Here is a 21,965-nt window from a genome sequence, read left to right as displayed (position 1 = left end):
TGGTGTGGGGTTGATTTTCAGGGGTTGGGCTTGACCCCTTAGATCCAGTGATGGGAACTCTTAAGGCATCAGCATGCCAAGAAATTTTGGACAATTTCATACTCCCAACTTTGTGGGAACAGTTTGGGGATGGCCCCTTCCTGTTCCAACATGAATGCACACCAGTGCACAGAGCAAGGTCCATAAAGACATGGATGAGGGAGTTTGTGCAGGCCAGACATGTTCCTCCTCCAGGAATTAGAGCGGAGACTGCGAGCCAGGCCTTTTGTCCAACATCAGTACCTGACCTCACAAATGCTATTCTGGAAGAATCGTCAAACATTCCCATAGACACACTCCTAAACCTTGTGGACAGCCTTCCCAGAAGAGTTGAAGCAAAGGGTGGGCCAACTCAATATTGAACCCTACGTTCTAAGGGTAATGTAGTGTATGTTATTTATGGGTAAAGTATGGAAGGCTGAGTCACCACTAGCTTCCTCTATGTCTTGGGCAGTCCAACAATGAGATATCCCTGCTATGGGTCTTTACTTTGTCCCTGTCCACTGGTGAGTTTTGGGTGGTCCTACCCACTTTTTTGTGTTCCAGCTCTTCTCCTGTTGTCTTCTCCATAATATAAATTGAATAAAAACACTGGGTGTCCTTCTCAAGCATCAAATCTCAAGCACTGGAAAGTTAAATATTAGTCTTGAATAGACCCCCTCCTAAACACTAAACTCTAGGCAGATATTAATTTCTTGATCCAAAATTGCCGCACTCCACAGGTTTCAAGCAGAAACTTCCAATCTTTATTGTAGTCCAAAACATTGCATATATCACAAACGAACAAGTTTCCCAGACAGATGAAACCCTCTCACACATTTCACCGATGTGGCATACTCATTAAGGTAAAGTTCTAAAAGTTAGCCCCTGGAGATTTTAGTTCCCTTTTTTTTATAATTACTAATACATAATAATTTTAAAATAATTATTATTTAGCGATTTTGATCATGGGAATTTTCTTCACATCTGTTTAAATTTTGTATGCACTGATTAGTAACTTATGGCCCTATGAGGCCATTCACAATTACAGGAGTTACATTTTATCACAAAATAGGACATTGAGAAGGACTATGAATTTAAAATTATGACTTTCATTAAGATTAATGGTAATTCACATTTTTTACTAGTATAACTGGGAAGAACAGCCCTGATTATATACTAGGTTAGGGATCTTTAATATATTAAAAGGGGTATATGGAAATAATGTATTATTCAGTTTTGTTCAGTATTATCATGGAATGTGTATTAGTTGTGGAATATGTAATTAATTGTGAATTCCGTTTGGAAAAATCAATAAATATATGTTAAACAAAAAAATTCCAACATGGCTTTTGGCTGCAAACTCTATTTTTTTAAATTAAGCAGTGATAGGTCTAAAGTGAGCTACAGCAAAGTTTATTTGTTTAAAATAATCCTAAAGCCCTCAAATTCATGCCAGTTAGCCAGCGGCAAAACAGTTTCATAGTATAGCTTGTGATTTTTTTTTTTTTACTGTATTGTCTTATTTATAACTGAAGTTATAATTATAAATTTAATAAAATGTAAAATCAAAGTCCACAAAAACACTTCAAAACCCTACTATCCAGATATAAATGTATTTTTTTTTTAAATTCTGAATTAAGTAGAGTGTAATATTTTAGAAACAACAGCCACACATAAAGTACAGTTGTTGAATAGTATGTAAGAGGCTTCATTGGGCTGCAATGCCAGAGAGACAGATGAGGCAGTTTTTATCGTGAAATAAAAACTAGAGTGTATTATATCAAAGACAACAGCTGGAAATATTGTAGAAACTCCATAGACAGCATTGAAGCAGTTGTAGGCAACATTTTGAAAAGGACACACAGCAGCCAACTTTTTATCCTAAAAATTAACATTTAATTTTTTTTTAAAAACAGCCGCTCCTGCTATGTGGTACAAAGCAATTACCAGCTGCCATTATGACAGCTGGTAATTGCCAGTAATAGCGATAGGAGAAGGAAAGAGGAGGGGGGCGGGGCAGAGGAGCTGAATATCAACAGAGTTTTTAGGACGTATCTCTTACGCTGAGAATCCTCAAATCCTCAAAACTTTCATACTATTCCACTATGATAAATTAAATAGGGCTCACATGTGTGATGATTTTAGTTGGAAGGCTTTTTTTTACCACTTCAGCTTTCACACCAGTATACCCCCTATGGATCAGAGCAATGTTTACATTTTTATTTGAGAATATCTTGGGGTTGATTTACTAACCTTATAAACACGCCACAAACATGTATACACCTCTGTAGTGTGTTCCCTCCCAGCATGATCTATTGGTGGAATCTAGACACCTTTGTAGTGTGTACACACCCAGCAGGTGTGTTGTGCAAAGCCAAGCATGAATTGCAAGGTGATGTTGTATAAATTAGCTCTACATTGTGTTGCTTGCGTTGATGAATGCAGGAATGTAAATGCATGAGCTAACCATTTTTGTCTAAACTGTGAAGCAGCATTATATATGCATCATGTGCATGATTTTTCCATATATGGCATTAGTGGAAATATACTTTTAGAGACTTTTTGGTTGATAAATACGTTTTGCTGTGTGAAAATCACACGCACCTAGTGCGTGCGTGTGTTTAGGTTAGTAAATCACCCCCCTTGTGTCTGAACAAACATTACGTCAGAAGGTCATTTTTTTTTACAGAATCAGCTATAATAGCTGCTGTATTTAACCAGCAACTCCTGGCTGTCATTTTGACAGCTGGAAATTGCCAGCAAATGGGAGGGGGATCGGCAGAAGGACGGGAGATAGCGTGCCCAATATATTTTGGGGTAAATATCTGGGACTGAGCTTGCATTTTTAATGTTTCCATATTTCTTCTTAATTTAAACATAGGGAATATAGATATAGCTTTAGATACATACAAATTATGTATAAAATTAAAGTTTTATGTGTCCCGAAAATAAAATGTATGTAATATATCAGGACAGACTACGAAAGCTAATAATTCAAATATATGTAACTAAGAAATCTGTGAATGAATAAAATGCTCCAGAAATTAAGGTGAGCTATAGCCACTGACAAAATGCCATTATGTGTTTGTTAGCCTAAACAGAATCTGAAAGTTTTGCTTTACCCAGGAATTTCTCACACTAGGAGCGGAATATCCATGGTCACTATGTATGCTTTGTATGCAGCATAGAAAGCGTGAGCGCAGCATTATTTTGTCTGAGCACAGCTGTTCCTTGTATGCAGTATTCATCAGCACTAGGAATAAGAGAACTGGGCAAAGTTCGGTTCCAAGGAAGAAAATCCGCAAAACCTGAACATAGCACCAAACCCCACTGAAGTATAAGGAAACTAACAGGGTTATTCACAAAAGAGTGAAGAATTTGGAGAAGGCAGAAGTAAAAAATCTAGGACAACATAGCTGAACAGGAATGTGAGCTGAATTGGGGAATTTTTCCAGTTCAGCTATGTTGTCCTAGATTGTTCCCTTCTCCTGCCTTCTCCAAACTCTTCACTTTTGTGAATAACCCTGTAAATCTTGTCATTTTCTGACCCTTTTCAAGGCCAATTTGCAAGATTTTGTTAAGAGAAAAAATGGCATGGAATGTTGGGCACTGCCATGGGAGACATGTACCAATGCAAAAAAAAAGTTTTAAGTAATACAGCGCAGAGAGGGTCTTTAATGCAGCTTACAAGGCAACATTAAAAATACATAAATAGCATGCTTGGGGAAAAACCTGCAGGTGAAGTTGCAGATGCAGTATGATATACCCATTTAAAAGTGACAAGTTGTGTTTATAAATAGCGGCCAGGAACCTGTTATTTACTACCACCTCTAAATGACAGATCCCTGTCAGCTCCTGTTTGTAAACAAAGGGGCCAGGGATCCTGGGTGACGTCATATCATGATGCTCGGTTGCTCTCTTATTGATGTTGGGTTTACATTGAGGGACTTTTTGTTGAATAACTGACTTTTTCAATTGTGTTGGTGTCTTTTTTTTTCCTTTTTCCCTTTTTGTTAATGAATAACAAGGGATACTATGTGCCTTGTATGCATTCTTATAGGAGACATGCTGAAAATCTTTTTTCTAAATGGGGCTTTCAGATTCTGGTAAATCCTTCCTGTAAGCCCCCCACATCCCTTTTGTGGGACAGGATGTGGGGATTTGGCCCCTGTCATTTAGTTAAAAAAGGGCCTTGCAAGGGAAGGGGGGCTTTGCTGCCCCTCCTTGCAAGGCATGCTCCCCATGATGAGGACATGTGGCCTGGTATGGTTCATAAGGGGGAAGTTGCATGCATCCTTCCTGGCCAGCCAAGTTGCATACCTGGATAAGAGTCTTTTATGGAACTTTAGAGGGACCTCAATCTATTTTTTTATTTAAATGGTGTGCTAGCCCATTAAGAGGAAAAAAAATGGTATTTCCTTCTGAAAATTTATTTAAGACACTTCTCTGGGCATGCAGCTTGGCTGCCCATTAAAGGGGACAGGGATTCATACCAGGCCACATGCCCTTAACATTAGGAGGATGACTTGCAAGGAGGTTGCTTCTCAAAAAGACAGAGCACATTTTGTAAAGAATGTGCACTGTTCCGCCCAATAATTTTTAGGGGGACCCAAAAAAAAGCATGGATCCCCCAAAAAATTCTAAAAAGATCCATATCTGGGCATGTAGCCTGAGTGACTAGGAAAGGATGGACAGCGACCTTGTGCCCCTCCTGAACAATACCAAGCCACATGCCCTCAACATTGGTAGGGTACCTTGCAAGGGAGCGATGCAAAGCCTTCCCTTTGCAAGACACCTTGCATCCATGTTGTTAGAGACAAGGACCTAATGCACACATCCTGTCCCCCAAAAGGTATGTGAGGACCTATGAAGGAACTTATCAGAAACTGGAAGCCCCTTTTAGAATAGGGGGAACTCCAGATATTTGGCCCACCCCCTACATGAATACAGAGTACATAGTACCACCACAATTATGCTGCCCCACTGCTACTATCATCAGAAATGACAGCTCCTCAGTTCTGCTGGAGTGTAAACATGTTGGCGGGAATTCTGAGTGTTGTAATTGACCAAATATGGCCATGATCACATTTGTTCAATGACATCACCCAAGATCTCCATCACTGTTTTTTTTACGTTCCAGGGAGCTATCATTTATCAATGGTATTGGTACAGCCAGATGTTTGGGTGGGTGAACTAAATATGCAGACAGGCTGGGTTTGGGTTGAACTCGTGTTCATCCTGAACCTGATACTCATACAGCACTATTAAATTCCCAATTACAGCTCTCTACAGTTTTATATGGCTTTAACTACTGCCTTCAAACCAATGATATTTGGGCAAAGGCCTCCAGGAGATGTAGTCAGAAGGAAGAGTATCACGCCACTGCAACACACACCAGGTGAAAGCATGGCAGTAGGCAATGTTTGGGGAAGAATTTCAGCTATTGGAAGGTGCATGTGAGCTACATTTTGAAATAATCACTTTCCTGGATCTTTACATTTTGTTCTCTTGCAGGTTACAGTTGAAAGTTAAAATGCTCTGCGACTGAAGTAGTTAATGAAAAACAATTGTACTTTAATGAAAATGAAAGTAGTTAATGAAAAACTACATGTCACAAAGTTGTGACGACCGTTTCGGGGTCGTCGCAACTTTGTGACATGTAGTTTTTTCTACAATAAAAAGACTTTATATTTGAACTAACATTGGAGTGCCGGTGTCCCTGTTTCCTGGTCACACATTCTACCACCGAAAAAATGAGCGTGATTACATTAGAAAGTGTGATGAGGTCAGCGGTCACACATTGTAACGCAGTCACACTCTGCGATAGAACACCGGACTGTGATAGGAGGCTGGGTGGTTAGGAAAGAAAGCAGGGATGCACCGCTGTATCGGCCAAAAAATGGCACTTAAGGCATTTAGTCAAAAGTGCCATTTTCGGCTGATGTTTCGGCGGCCGATATATCGGTGCGTCCCTAATATTTACAGCAATGCAGAATGGCACAGGCTATAGAGGACTACACATCCCAGCAATACTTTATACAACTATAGCATTTCTGTATAAAGTACTGCTGAGATTTCTAGTCCTCTATAGAGGGTCCCATTCTGCATTGCTGCAATGCAGAATGGAACCTGCTATAGAGCACTACAAATACCAGCAGTAATTTACAGCAGGCTACGAATAATAATTGTTTTAATTTATTAACTCTTCTTTCCTTTGCTGGGTCGTCTTCTGTTTTTTCCTGGGGGGGTCAGGCTGCAGAAAAACCCAGTGTCTGTTTCCTGCTTGCTGGGTACTCACTCCTGCTTGCTGGGTAGCCATCCGATGTGCCTGCAGTCTTCAGTCCTCACATGTCCTCGGCTGGCGGCTCCTTCCTCACAGGGTATCCGGTGATCGATCGAAAGACCGGCAAGCTGCCGTGCGCGTAGCCTGCACCCCCCCTCCCCCAATTCAGCACGTCGGACTAGGAGTGTGTGGACATTAGCATCCAGCGGCCGGCGGGCCCCCCATCTCTGCGCCGGGAGCGTCAGATGAACGGATGATCCGACACTCCCGGCGCAGGGACGGGGTGCCTGCCGGCCGCTGGATACCATCTATGCACAGGCCAGGACTGTGCTGGGCCCCGCTGAGGCTGAGGCCCTGGTGCACCGGCAATGGAAAGCACTGGATATTTACCTAAAACTTGTTGGCTTCACATGTCATGTAATAGAGGTGGACTAAAGTTATTTTTTAGAGATCATTGATATTTAATATGCAGTCCATTCTATGAACACGCCAAGATATTTATTACATGCTGGGTGCCTAATGTATATAGATACCTTGACCATCACCTGGTGCAAATGGTAATTGTATTGTCCTGCAAATGCAAGAGCTGGCTAATAGAAAGGATCTTTTTACTTTATGGCTTTACTTTAAATGTATTTATTCCTTTACCTTATTTTTGTCATCTGAGAAACTTTTGAAAGCAGTTTAGCCTCCGGCGTGGAAAATATTCAAAGCTACTTTACTACGTCATACACAGAAAAGACAGATGTGTCGCTAATATTAGATGGATTTCATCGAGCGTAAGAGGTACTAAAAACAGAAATGATATTTAAATATTTGGAAAAAAAAAGTGTAAAAAGAACTCAACTGCATATTTTAACCAGTTTTTCTTCAAGGTAAATCATTCTTCTTTTGTAAGGAAGTCAACACTCTACAAGTTTCCCTTTGTTACTAAGTCATCATTCTACAGGTTAGCCCATTATAATGGTGCTCACGTAAATAAAATGATTGAAGTGAAAGTGTTTGACAAGTGACATTTGACTCTGTTCGTCAAAGTGAGGCATATTTTTCAGCATGTCATTACATGGAAAGTCACAGAATGAATAAGTTATGAGTCTTCTACGGAGTTAAAATCAATGTAGAAAAAGAAACAATTTACACTGCAAAGTGACTGATAACGATTAAAACATATTTCCATAATCAACTCTTCCATAAATGAAATGTTGACAGTAAGCGACGGTTAATAATATGCTGTCTCAACAAATGGCCAATATATTTCACTAATCATCAGTGATGTGTACCATGTATATAATTCACATTCTGCATTATACAGTATATAAAGTATAGTATAGTATAGTATAGTATAGTATATACAGTATATAAAATGTGAAAAGCTCCTTGAAGAAAATTCAGCTTTTTCGGTGCTTCAGGGGGCCGCGGCTCACGGAGACGACCGACACCACATCCTTTCCCCCCCTCTCTTTGCCCCCCACTGGAGAACTGTCTCTTTACTCCCCTCTTCTCTTCTTCTTACTTCTTTTCTCTAATTCTTTTCTGACCATGCTAGTACAAAACTACCTGAAGGCCGAGTCCAAGGGATGTCACACACTAGGTGATGGGCATCGAACTCGGAATCGTCGGCCCATTCATTGGTAGCCTCAAAGACACAATCTTATGTTATGAGATTGATATAAGGTACTCTCCTAAGTTTATATTATTCTGTATTTATTTTTATCTTATGAGCTTTTTGGTTACTGTATGGATCTCGCTAATTGTTCTCGCTCACTCAGCCTCCTGTGACAGCGTGTCGGAGAGGAGAGCGGTACAAACACTCAGCAATCAGTGATCGCTGAGTGTTTGTAGATAATGGAGGACATGGTATGTGTACTATATCCTCAATTATGAATGAATGGGAAGTGATCTATATCCCCTCCTGTCCATTCATAATTGTGGTTATAGTAAACATACTCTGTCCTTTCTCTGTAATAAATAAATATGCTCAAATATTTTTTCGATCTATTTTTTTCTATTTTTTCAACTTATTTTGTTTTGGTTGCTTCAGGGGATGTGGATTGGGGAGTTTGTGTGTGTTTTTTTTAGGTGGGGGGCCCAAAAAAAAATCTTGCACCAGGGCCCTTGGTTCCTTAGGTCCGCCACTGGTCCTTACAGAACCTGTGCTGGTGTCTCCAACTGTCCCTGCTGCAGGTGGGTCTCTGCAGAACCAATCTTTAGCTCACCTCGTCTCAGTCTCTACTGTTTCTTCCTTTTATGCTATGCAAAAGACTTCTTCCTCCCTTGAAAGTTTTGTCAGGTTAGCAATTCCACTGGACAGGGCATATCCTGTTTGTATGCTTAGTCGCACTTGCACTCCCTCTGCTGCTTTTGTCTGCCTTCCTGTGATGCCTTGTCCAGGAAGCATATTACACCTTACCTCACTCTGAGACTCTTTTCCTATGCTCCCGCTCCCATGACCTGATTTCCAGTTCCTGATCATGTTAATGATTCAGCTTGACCCTGATCATGATTTCTATCTGCTGCCTGCCCCGACTGGTGAGTGTTATTTATTATAATTTCTGTCTGCCACCTGACCTCCTGCTTGTTTTTTACCACATTATTGATTTTGTAGGTTGTGCTGTTTCTGCCAGCTGTTTGCCAGTCTGAGTGTATCCAAGGACTGCAACTTGGAAGCCTTTCCACAGCAAAAAAGCTTCTTGTGATGTAGTGGAAAAGTGGGTGGCTCCCTAGATTCTGTACCTTGGCCCTGTTTAGGGCTCACATTTGCTTGGTGATGTGAAAGGTCTACAAGGACTGTGACAGTAAACAAACACACTGGAAACTAGACTTCAATTATTACTCTTTTATTCGAATAGAGGGAAAACACACCTGAAAACACTCGGACCCCTCTCTTTCATGTAGTGGTGTCGATTGACGGTCCCTTTGGACTCCTCCATGTAAGCTTTGTTAATATCCATGATACCATAATGTGTGTCTATATATGCTTGTTCTATTTATGAATGCAGTCTCCAATTTGCCTCACATGGGTTCTCTCTTATTTAGGATATATAAAATTCCCCTGAAGAGCCCATTAGGGCGAAACATGTCAGGTTTTATCTGAATGAGTCCTTCATTATGTCCTATTTTATAAAAAAATATATTGTTGACTTGATGTAACACTTATACTACATGTGAATTGGACCAATTATGTTTCAACTTTATTTATTTATTTCCAATCATGTAATCATGTAATCATGTAAGCCCCTCCCCTTTCGGTAATCGCATACCTTAAGGTGGAATCTACTTCTTGTATTTTGTTTTAGTCAATTATTACATTTGGACGCATTTGTCTCTCTAGAGAAAATTCAACTGTATTATGAAAACTGATGCAGTTAACAATACCAAGCAAAACATACATTCAGGTACATCTAAGGGTGTTGTTTACAATAAAGATGTATTCTCCAAAGCCTTCCCAAACCTTTCCATTTCAAGCTGATGTAGAACTACATCAACATAATTTTAACAAGATCAAGTATTTATGGCAGAGGGCATTAGCATATGTTGGAATCTGCAGTTGATGAGAGGAATACCTGGACAAAGGTTCTAACCTCTACTTAATCTGCACAAAACAATTAGGGATGCACCAATACCGTTTTTCAAGATCGAGTACTAGTACCGATACATTTCCTTCGGTACTTGTCGATATCAATTACTAATACCTTTTTTAAGTGTCATGTGACACTTTTTTTAAATCAGTCCAGACTTATCATTTTAGCACAGTGGTAGAGCGCTGGGACCCGTTCGGAGATGCGACCGCTGCGACTCTGATAGTTCTTCCAATGACTCCAAGCTGTGGAGGGACTACAAGTTTCAGCAATAATCCAGAATCTCAGGATGTCTGTGTGGGGTCTCAGGTGGGCTGTGGGGGGTCTCAGGTGGGCTTTTCGGGGTCTTAGGAGGACTTTGTGGGGTCTCAGGAGGGCTGTGCAGAGTCTCAGGTACGCTGTGCGGGGGGTTTCATATGGGCTGTGCGAGGTCCCGGGAGGGCTGTGTAGGGTCTCAACAGGGGTCCAGAGGGTCTCAGCAGGGGTGTGGAAGGTGGGTGGGTGCAGGCAGCGGAAGCACTGTAAGCAGCGCCTCGTGGTTTCCCAGAAGGGAGAAGGAGACAGCACTGTAAACAGGCACCACATGGTTCACAGGAAGGCTGCAGAAGTTCCCAGCAAGTGCAGGACCTCAGGCAGCTGATTCAGTTTATACATTTAATGCCCCAGTATTGGCGTTTAGTGCTGGGGCATTTTCACAAGTACTTGTGAAAATGCCCAGTGTCGGCAACCAATACCGATACCGGTATCGATGGATTCCATAAAAACAATAAATTGTTTGGCTAGAATGGGGCTTTCATGCTAAACATTTACAATATAGTGTTGTGCTAAGTGCACTTACTGTGCGTTTAGTGCACTTTATCACACAGCACACCTAGCATGCAGTACCGTGCACTAGATGCAATGCCATTTATTTGAATAACATCCCAATGCACCTTCCAGTGGCCAATGCAAGGTACAGCAATATTGTGCTTTGCGTAGCAGTGCCATGAAAAAAGTAGCGCATGCACTACTTTTTTTCCACAGCAAGGCATGCTACTATGCTAATGAATATCCCCCGGATATATAATTCACCCATGCCCATTCACACTATAGTGTTGCATTAAATGTACATTACCTTGCATTTAGTGCACGCTATCGCACCTAGCATGCGGTACCAATGTGTTTGGTGCATTGCATTGCATATGCAGCTGCCGGCGGCTGCGCACTGCAGTGCCACACATAGTACCCGAGTAGCATGCCTTGCTGTGGAAAAAAAGTAGTGCATGCGCTACTTTTTTCATAATTCTTAAAGCTTTTCATAATGCTTAATGCTTAACTACAACCATGGCATTATTGAATATCACCAGTTATCACATTCCATTTTTGCATGATTGCCTTACTGCTTTTCCCAGAAGAGCTTAAATATCCAGGCACCACCACACGCTGTGTGAAAATTTGATGGCACCCCTGACGAAGCCAGAGAGCACACTGGTTAGGAAAAGTTTTTAAGCCTCTTTAGCAAAATGTTTTGCCATGCACATTTAACGGTACACCTTAGTAAAAATAGAATACATAAAATCAACGTTTTTGGGATGTTCTACAAGCAAGGCAAACTATACACATTGACGTGGGACAGCACTGTACTCCGTGTACAACACTATATAATCAGCAAGATAGGTTCATGAATCACAATCCACACATTCATTCACTTAGTGAGGAACATGATATAATCGTACATTCGGGGGTCTATCTTTGCTATTGTTAATTGTTATTGTTGCTATTAGAAATTTAGCCTTACCTTATATTTATAGAGATTCAAAAATGCATTTTTTTACCAACAAACCAATGTGCCTGTAAAAACAGAAGGGAAAACTTTACCTTAAACCTGTGCACCATTAACAATGCAAAAAAACCTTTTAAATGCATATGCTACCTTGTAATCCCTAAAATAGTAAACAGTTTCACAACAGAAATCATAAAGCAGGGCCATTACCTACAAATGACATTTATGTTGTTTCTTTTTAACTGTCATGACAAAAGTGCATTTTCACTTTGAAGTCGGACATGCAAGATTCTGCAGTTCATGTGTTTTTTGCCCTAGTTGCCAAAGGTTCCTTTTAATATCCATTCTATTGTATTTTAGTCTTCTAAGGGGTCTATTCACTAAGCTGCCGTAGGAAGTGGCTGTCGGCCGGCCAATGGCCGGCCGCTCGGCCAGCTTCAGCTTTCAGAACGGCTCAGCTGAGCAGAGGCATATGCCTTCGGCTCGACTGAGCCGCTCGGCTAAGTTTGGGAGCTGTACGGGCTATTGCGAATAGCCCGTACAGCAGCCCTTCGGTTCTACTGAACCCAAGGGGTCCTGGGGTCGAAGCTAGCCGAAGGATCGGCCGAAGCTACGGCTAGATCCTTCGGCTGCTTCGTGTATAAACCCCTAAGTGAAAGAAGAACTTTACTCTTTCTATGAATTTCTTTTAACAGTAGTCTACAATATATTTTCAGTGTCATCTTATTTACTGGCTGTTTTGTAGTCAATTATAGGACAGCTGACTCTAATACATTTTCTGTGGTATTTTGAAAGAATTATTCACTGCCCTGTTGTCATCCTTTTTAATATATTGTTCAAAATTTAAAGGTTAATTCCACTCTTACATGATTTCACATTCACAGTCTACTACTATGTATCACATTTAGTATGCCAATAGAAATGCTGTTTTTTAAAATCTTAATTTCAACTTTTTGTGTACAACGGAATATTACTTTTCCCGTTATGTGTTTTTAAGTAAACATTTTGATGTACCTTTTATAATATTAACAGGGTTATTCACAAAAGGATGAAGAGTTTGGAGAAGGCAGGAGAAGGGAACAATCTAGGACAAAATAGCTGAACTGCAAAGTGAGCTGAATTGGAGAATGTTTCCAAATCAGTTATGTTGTCCTAAATGGTTCACTTCTCCTGCCTTCTCCAAACTCTTCACCCTTTTGTGAATAACCCTGTAAGTGTTCAATTTTTTCTTCTGCGTATCATCATTATAGTCTGCAAGGGTGCTTTTAATGCTTTATTGATGTCCACCTTTCCTGAAAAGTCAATCCAACATACAGTATCTTCAATTGCACGCTGATATAATGCTTCTATTCTTTTTTTTTTTTTTTTTTAATCTTGTTCATTATAGGGAACAAGGGAAATTTTACTCTTTGCATGTCTTTCTTTAGCAGTAAACTCTAATGTATTTTCTGGGGATAAAATTGTTAAAGTGGACCTTTACCCATATCTTTAAAATAACAATAAAGGCACCTTTAGAACTGTTTAGTAATGACAATCTACAAACATATACTTCTAGATAATTGCAGGCTTTGTATTCTTTGCATACCTTGTTTCTCTTTTCCTCCCCAGTCTTCTGACAGTGGCCAGGTTTACTAAGGGCAGATTACTAGATCTCCTTTTACTTTCTGGATTTCTGGCACATGTGACTGTGAGGCGTCCGGCGGCTTGCGTTCCAGCCTGGAACGCAGCGGCCGTGGGGCCGTCTAGTGTCTCCGCCCCCCTCATCCACATGCCTATATAAACAAGGAAGGAGCTGAACAGGGTGTTCCACTAATGGAGTGCACACCCTGCTAGCTCCATTCACAGGAAGACACCAACACACTCTGGACTCCAAGGACCAAGAGGACTCCTCACCAAGCACCACGGCTCCCCCACTGCAGGCTATCCAAAAGAAGCTGCTGAACTGCAAGTATCCCCACTCAATTGGGATTACATGTCACTCTGAGTTTACTTGGGAGGCATTGGCTAACTGTGAATTCTAAGGACTGCAATGTTATAAACCTGATTTACAATCTAAAACGTACTTTACCTGACGCAAAAGGAACTTTACCTGACGTCATATATAACTAATTCTGTGTGTGCCAGAGGGAAATACATACTGGAGCTATATGCCTTACAACATACCCGGTCCGCCAAGTATCAGTACTAAACCTTATAAAACTCGCCAGATATTCGCAACCATTCCTGCACCATACACTGAGCCAGGGCTCTAATTATTATTTGACGTTTTCTATTATTTTATCTTGTGGCGTATGATGCTAGTAACCCCATACTCTCCGCCTAAGACTGAGAGAGACGCCTGGGGTTCAGCCTGAATAGCCACTAAACCACAAAATCACATTCTGAGAGAGTGTCAGTTGTTGATGTCAATAGACTCCGCAGTTGAGATCCTAACAACCAAACTCGGAGCTTTACAGTGACTAGACATGTGACTAGGGCATGTGACTATGCACATTAGGGATGCACAGATACTTTTCGAGTACCAGTGCAGATACTTGGCATTTTTATGAGAACTACCAGGGTTGCAGTGGTTGCAGCTGGGACCTAGCTCTGGCGCTCCACCACTGTCCTGAAACCATTAGTCTGTATTGATTTAGAAAAACTGTCACATGACAATAAACAAACATGTATCAGTACTCATACTTGTAAGTACTTGGCAAGTACCAATACTCGTACTCGCAAAACTGGTATCTGTGCATGCCTTTATTTATATTTCTAAAAACAAAATCGTACATTAAAACAGAGATGTACAAATCCCAGGAGCTCTGTGTGCCCCCTTCAAATGACAGCTGCCTCCTAATTTTAGAATTTTTCTCTAGTCTTGGAGCTCAAAAGTATCGGTACATGTACTCGTACTTGTACCGAGTACTGTACTCGATATCTGTGCAACCCTAATGCACATCATCTCAGGGGAGGAAAATGCCTTTCCCTGAGATCTCATGAGATTACAGATGAGATTTCCCAGCAATGCTCTGCTGATGAAAAGGCAATCCCAAGTCCTTTTGCCCTTCAAAGCAGGAAGTTAATGCCCTGCAAGTGTACGTATTTCAAAATCACAGCATTTTACGCTTGACCTGCCTATGTTATTATTAATCATCATACATAGAGGGATGCATTGGTAGAATTTGATTTTTGAGTGTAAAGGTCCACTTTAACTAATGTTTTATACTCAAGTTTATTATTGCTTCTAAGTATAAAAAAGATTTGAATAATCCATAATGTCTTTATTTTGGAGGTGACCACAATGTAGTTTCTACTGACTTGTTACATGCATGCACTGGCTCTTTGTAGTTCTCTATATGAAATTCTTCTAAATGCAGCAACGGTTAACATTTTCATGATGTCTTTTTTGCGTCAACTTCAACTTGTGTTCATTAGCATTTTAAAATAATTAGTAACAAGGCAATATGGAGAAGCTTATGCAGACAAAAACCTCATATTTAACTGTGGATGATAATTGGCTAGCAGGCTGCTTGCTTGTTTTCAGACTAACAAACCTATGTGAAATTTGAATGAGATATGATGATTGGATAAACTCCAACTATTTTATTTCCAGACATTCGTTAACATATAACTCCGGCTGAAGATGAGGTCTTTTTCTGCTTTCTAATGCATGGTTTATTTACCAACACTGCCATGGCCACCAGAATTGACTGCTGCCTATCCATCACTACTATACCACTATACAAAGCCTCTCAAAATATTTGCATATATACTATATTACTAATATTTTTATTCATTTATTTACAGCATCTATTGCCCATGAATTGTGGAACATTCTCTCCTATGCTTGGAGTTTCCTCTAGTTGAAGGACTTATCATGGAAAACAATGTAAATAAATGAGGTCGCACAGCCCCTTGTGTTGCATGCACATTAAAACCACACACAAGGAAGTGTGTACTGAGATGTTTAGACCACTCTAGAGTGTGAAATATGTTGATGTTCTATATGCCTGCACCCCTAGAGCCATAAAGATACCTGCCTCTATGCCTGTAGTTCTAAGCTTGTACGTGGGTTTTACCTCCTTCCCAACTGCAATACCACTTTAGAAGTCACAATATAAATTTGCACTTGCTGTGAGAAAGTTAACTAACCTTGCTATAGAGCATTAGGACTGTGCAACCTAGTTCTAAAACCTTTCAATCAAAAAACATACTTATAGATCTATTGCCAAGTTAACTAATGCATACAAATGCTCCCAAACTTGGTCTGGGCATCTAAAGTTCAAAAAACTGAGGTCATAAAAGGGTCAATTAAACCTTTTTTTCATGTTAACGTTTCTTTTTAACAAACAAGTTAACATGATAAAATCCTGTGGTTTGGCAGAGAAAATCTGTCACAATCCACACCCAGCAATGTGAATCATTAATACAAATTGACTGAACTGCTGGAACAGCACATATACAAATTTGTCCATCTCTAATTTTAACTTGGATTCCAAACCACTCCCAAAATTTCTACTTCATAAATAATCAAATGGAACACCATACCCAAGAAACAACATATATTGTATTTCATTTTCATCAGTATGTTCAGTTCTACAGGTTATCATCTTCTCTTATCCAGTTGTTAAGCTAGGTCTGGTTCTTCATGGGGTGTTTCTTATTATTCACAAACCTCAAGACAGATGTTTGCTGCATTGTCTGCATTTGTACAGATGAAGAGATGTGCGTGCTCAAGATAACAATTACTAAGCTTCTAATATTCTTGTTGCATATGTGTGGAAAAACGAAGTTTGGAGAATGTTGACCAACAATTGTTTCATCGGTCTTCACACAAAGTGTTATGGCACACCTAGAAACCATTTGGCAAGGCATAGGCATGTGAAGTGATTGTTGGGCATGACTCCCCCAACTCCCTTTTTCACTTATAGTTCACTGGTTCGGCCTCATCTAGAGTACGCGGTCCAGTTTTGGGCACCAGTGAACAGAGGGGATGTCCTTGAACTGGAAAGAGTCCGGAGGAGGGCAACCAAACTCATAAAGGAGATGGAGGACCTGAGCTATGAGAACAGGCTACTAAAATTAAACATGTTCTCATTGGAAGTAAGGAGATTAAGGGGGGACATGATTTTCATGTATAAAATGTTTATCGGGGATAGTAACATTAGCAGCAAACTTTTTACAATTAATTTGATGACAAGGACGAGAGGCCACCACTTAAAATTGGTGGAGAAAAAATTTCAGCACAAAGGGGCAAAGGGGTTTCTTCTCAGTTAGAACAGTCAAGGTCTGGAACTCCCTGCCACATGCTGTGATTTCGGTTGAGAGTGTAGAATCATTCAAGAGGCGATTGGACGATTTCCTCAGGGACCGTAATGTACAGGGGTACAACTACAAGATTGAGAACACACAGGGACCTATACATGCTACACACCAATAGGACCATACACAAATAGGTTGGACTTGATGGACATATGTCTTTATTTAACCTCAAATACTATGGGGTCTATTCACTAAGCTGCCGTAGGCAGCCGAGTGAATGACCGTCCTAAAGCGAAGTGAGCCGAACGCTGTTCGGCTATTCACTTCAGGCTGGTACGGCTGATTTCAGCCATACATCGGGTGGCTTCGCGTGGCTTTGGGTTGACCGAACATGCTCAGCATGTTCGGCCGACCTGAAGTGCAGAAGGAGTTCGACTCAGCCGATCCAACATCTGGATCAGCTGAGCCGAACCTCCGGCAGGCTACTCACTGCTGTTCGGTCTATTCTCATAGATGCCGAACAGCAGTGAGTCTCTCTGTGGGACCGAGCAGAACAGAAAAACAGTTAAAAAAGTAGAAAAATAAAAATAGAAAATGATTGTGCGGCGCTAGCAATGACAGCTAGCTCCGCCCAACAGTTTTCTATTGCCCGGCGGTTCTGCTCCCGTAAAAAAAAAAAAAAAAAAACCAGCATAGGAATGAAAAGCTAGATTGCTATTGGCTATTTCAATTTGCAATAGCCAATAGTAAACTAGCATTGTACCCGCCCTCTGCTGCAGTTCTCCATCAGGTCCATCAGCAGAGGGCGGGTACAATGCTAGTTTACTATTGGCTATTGCAAATTGAAATAGCCAATAGGAATGTCGCAATGCATTCCAATGGGCAAGCTTTTTTTTTTTCTATTCTGACCGCTCCGTGTCAGAATGAAGAGAAAAAAAAGACACAGCAGTGTTTCTCTCCTTGGCGGCCGGGAGCGGGAGACTCCCGGGGCGCCAGGGAGAGTTAGCTGTTTGGAGATCAGTGTCCCTGGTTAGCAGGTAACCAGGGACGCTGATCTCTCTGCAAGTGGCCGGAGCCAGCCGTAAGATCACGGCTGGCTCCGCCCAGCTGTCAGAAGCAGGCTGTCGGCCGGCCAGCTTCGGCTTTCAGCGCGGCTCAGCCGAGCCGAGGCATATGCACTCGACTGAGCCGCTCGGCCAAGTTCGGGAGCTGTACGGGCTATAGTTAATAGCCCGTACAGCAGCCCTTCGGTTCTACTGAACTGAAGGGGTCCTGGTGCCGAAGCTAGCCGAAGATCCTTCGGCTGCTTTGTGAATAGAACCCTATGTAACTATGTAACTCTGTAATGCTATGGGTTGGGAAAATAGTTGTGATGCTGTGGGTTTAGTAAACGTTTTTAATTGCCTTCATGGTGCTCAAATCTCTTAATATGAATATGGTGTTTGCTTGTGTAGCCACCCTGTCATAAACAGTGTCTGTTTAAATTTAGTTGATCCTGATCTAATAGTCTATGCTCATTTGGTTTCCCCTAAGCACTCTGCTATCCTTTGCATCTGCCTGCTGCTGGGTGTAACCTTGCCACAGAGCAGAGCAACTAATAATGGTGTGTTATAAATATCTATGTATCCCAATCAATCACTTGGAGGTTCATGGTCAGTGGTGCATGCTGGGGGAGGACACAAATATTCAGGGCAGACCATGTGAGGTTTTCTTCCTCCTACAGGCTCCTGCCTGGGGAATCCTGCTGTGGATTGTCTGATCTGTCTAGGCCTGAAGCCTAGGAATGGAAGCCAGGTGGGTCTGGGTCTGGGGACTAGTGAGTGAAGCTAAAGATGGACATGACTGAGAGCAATTGCACCAGGTGTGGGCAGCCTGAGAAGTGATCCTTTGTGGCAGCATGGTGACCTACTCTGAAGAGGACGGGTAGCTTGTGATTCAAGTACTGCACAGCCAGGAGCACAAGACAGAGATTGCAACAATTGCCACAATTGGTCCTCTATCTGTGAAGGCTGCTGTACTTTTTTTACCATTTTTTTTTGGAGTTTACTACATCCTGGGTGTCCTGTGCCCTAACTCTCTCTCCCAGTTCTTCTTCAGCATTGCATCTTCTGTGTGGACTTGGTTTAATCGGTCGCCACAGGAGAGCTGGCAAGTGCTATTTGGGCAGCAACACTACAGTAATAAATAAAGTCCCTAGACAGGCTAGGATGCACCATTTTACCCAGTTACTCCTTTGGGGGCGAGCACTGCACTTGCTATTTTAGAGCATGCATGGTTTCAGTGTTTACAAAATAGCGAGATCACCAGCTATCACACACGTCAGGAACACTAGGCTCTTTGATTATGGGCTCGTATGCACCAAACACAGAAAAGTACAAATGTGGGGGAACCTTAGTGTGAATGTGTATACTGAGTTTCTGCATTTGAAAAAGTATGCAGACAATAATGAAAAAAGCATATGAGTCAGTTACATGGGCTAAATATGTCCATATGTGGAAACATAATTTTAAAAAGTTATTTGTTGTATATGTTCATTTTCCATGCCTTGTTTCTGTTTTTTATTATTCTCTTATATTTTTGGTACAAGGAAAATGCAGCTCTACTGTTTAGCACCACCAAATATATTTCCCATTTTATTTGTTGAAATGATCTTCATCATCTGCTTGCAATATATGTAATATTTAATGACTTGACAGAATATTAGATGTAACTCTGCCAAAGTAATATAACATTTGACAAGTGGTTTTATGGTACTTTGTGCCAGATACATTTAAGAAATGTGATGCTTTTCATTTAGTCCACTGAATGCATAGCAAACACAGCAATATTATAATTTAAAAAAAATATTTTGAACTTATTGCAAATTAATAAATTGTGACTGATATTTTCACAGGTAAATACATTTTCCAAAGAATTAGGTCTCATTCAATAAAGGTGATGCCTTGCAAAGTACATCAGCATAGGCAAGTCATGAAATAATAAATGATGTTTAAGAACAAGTAGTGGGTTTACTACAAGTTTAAATACAATTTGTTCTTGCGCTGTAGTCCTACGTCAGTGAGGACACATACACACTAGTGTTTTCAGGCACTGTTCACCGACATTCACTTTAAGCCCTTGGAACTTTGTGTACTGGATATTGAGTCAATATAGAGTTATGATGAGTGTTGTTTTTGCTTTTCTTGCAATCAAAAATGATCATGCTTACACAATTGCTCCAGATTGATACCGCAATCCTCTTTTTTGGAGGCCTCATTCCTATTATGAACTCTTGAACTTGGGCACTTTGGTGTGTTTTACTGAGGCAAAGTAATTTTTGAAAGCAGAATCAGAGCAAAAATCTTTTTTCTAGTTTTAAATAGGCTTGTGAAAGGTTTGGACTTTTTTTCTGTCTATGTCCCTGAAGGGGAGATCCACCTTCAAAATGTATCATTTGATAGAAAATTAAGAGAAATCCAAATGCTTGTGATTGTCTCTTGAACAGGAGTGGAGGGGATATCTTTCATTGAGGACATCTATTCCAGTGTCAGCGGTCAAACATTGGAATCCCTCCTTGTGTGGGAAGATTCCCTTATGTCTGTAGAGCAAGACATAAAGAGAAATCTCCCCAATGTGAGGGTAAGCAGCTGTTATAATCTGACAGTCCTTCCCCACTCTATTCAAACTAGGAAAAAACTTTTGGGCTGGAGTTACCTTTCCAAAGTTACAGCATACCTGCATGGGTATTATTAAGAGCTCCTAACACCCATGCATGTAAGCTGTAACTAAAACTATATATTAAAAGGTGCAGCCATTAATTCTTAGAAATTATAGTACCCTGTTTTGTAGAGACAAATTTAGCATGCAAGCCTCAATTGGAAACTCTGGCATTTGCCAGATGGTCTACCTGAAAACATTTGTGGGCAGGTATGAGCTGGATTGCCTTTGACCCATTTAGGTTCTAATATGCAGAATCATTCACTACTGTCTCCTCATTCTCAATGCTCATAATGGTATTTAGGGGGGGGGGGTCATCAATTCCTACATACATGTTATTGCTCTACCAAGCTTTAAAACATGGTTTGGTTTAATCTATGTGCTAGGATTACTTTTTTCTCCTGGTCAAACCTTAGGATCCTTGACATCTTGAGTTCTGTTTATGACAGTAAAGAATCTTTTTATTCACAAAGATTTGACTGTTTGTAATATACTTATATCCTAAGCCTAGTTTCATGGATAAAATGTTTTTCTTTTTTTGAAATATGACACATATGCAGTATGGGGTTTAGCTTATTCCTTTTTCTTCCAGTACTTAAATTCAATGTTTGTATCCTGGTAAAGTAAGCATGAAAGAGTGAGAGGTTCACAGCATAGAATAAACTAACATTAAACAAGCACACAAAGAAGCCCTTTTGTCATGCAATGACAATATATACTGTTCAGAAAATAAATGGACAAAAAGGTAAGAATCAATGATCAAAGTGCTCCATGATCATGTTTATAAAAACAGATTACAAGCTCTTTTGTAGTGATTCACTGATTTTAAACCAACTTTAAATGTGTTGTCTTTGATTTTGTTCTATGGTTCAATTATTGAAAAATCTTGTAGTTATTCTGCTGTTTGTGAATGGATAACTTGGGATAACGATAAGCAAAGAAATAATACAATGGCCTCACATCAAAAACACATATGAATGATGCTTTGCTATTTACAGGCTTCAAACATTCTCAGTGATATTGTAAGGTTCATATAATACACGAGCATGGTGTGAATCACAACACAGGGAGATTCACAGTCAGGATTCTCAGGAATATAAATAGAACCAGCAAAATAAACTGTAATTATTTACAAAAAAATATTCCAATGTGTATTTAATGGATATCTAAGCTAGAAGGAGGAGGAGGATTACAGGTGTTGGAAAACCAAATAAAAATACAAAAATACTTGGTTGTTAAAAGCGTGATCAAAGCAAGTATTGAAAAAGAGAAATATAAAAGACAAGTGATCGTGCAGGTAGAAAGTGCAGCACCTAGATGCATACCTGCAGCAGCATGCAGCACTTATTACCCTTTTGTACGGCTGAATGTTGGATTGCTC

The sequence above is a fragment of the Nanorana parkeri genome, unplaced genomic scaffold, assembly GCF_000935625.1.
Source record: "Nanorana parkeri isolate BGI_ZX_2015 unplaced genomic scaffold, ASM93562v1 scaffold258, whole genome shotgun sequence".
Classification (NCBI taxonomy): domain Eukaryota; kingdom Metazoa; phylum Chordata; class Amphibia; order Anura; family Dicroglossidae; genus Nanorana; species Nanorana parkeri.
This window is presented reverse-complemented; position numbering follows the sequence as displayed.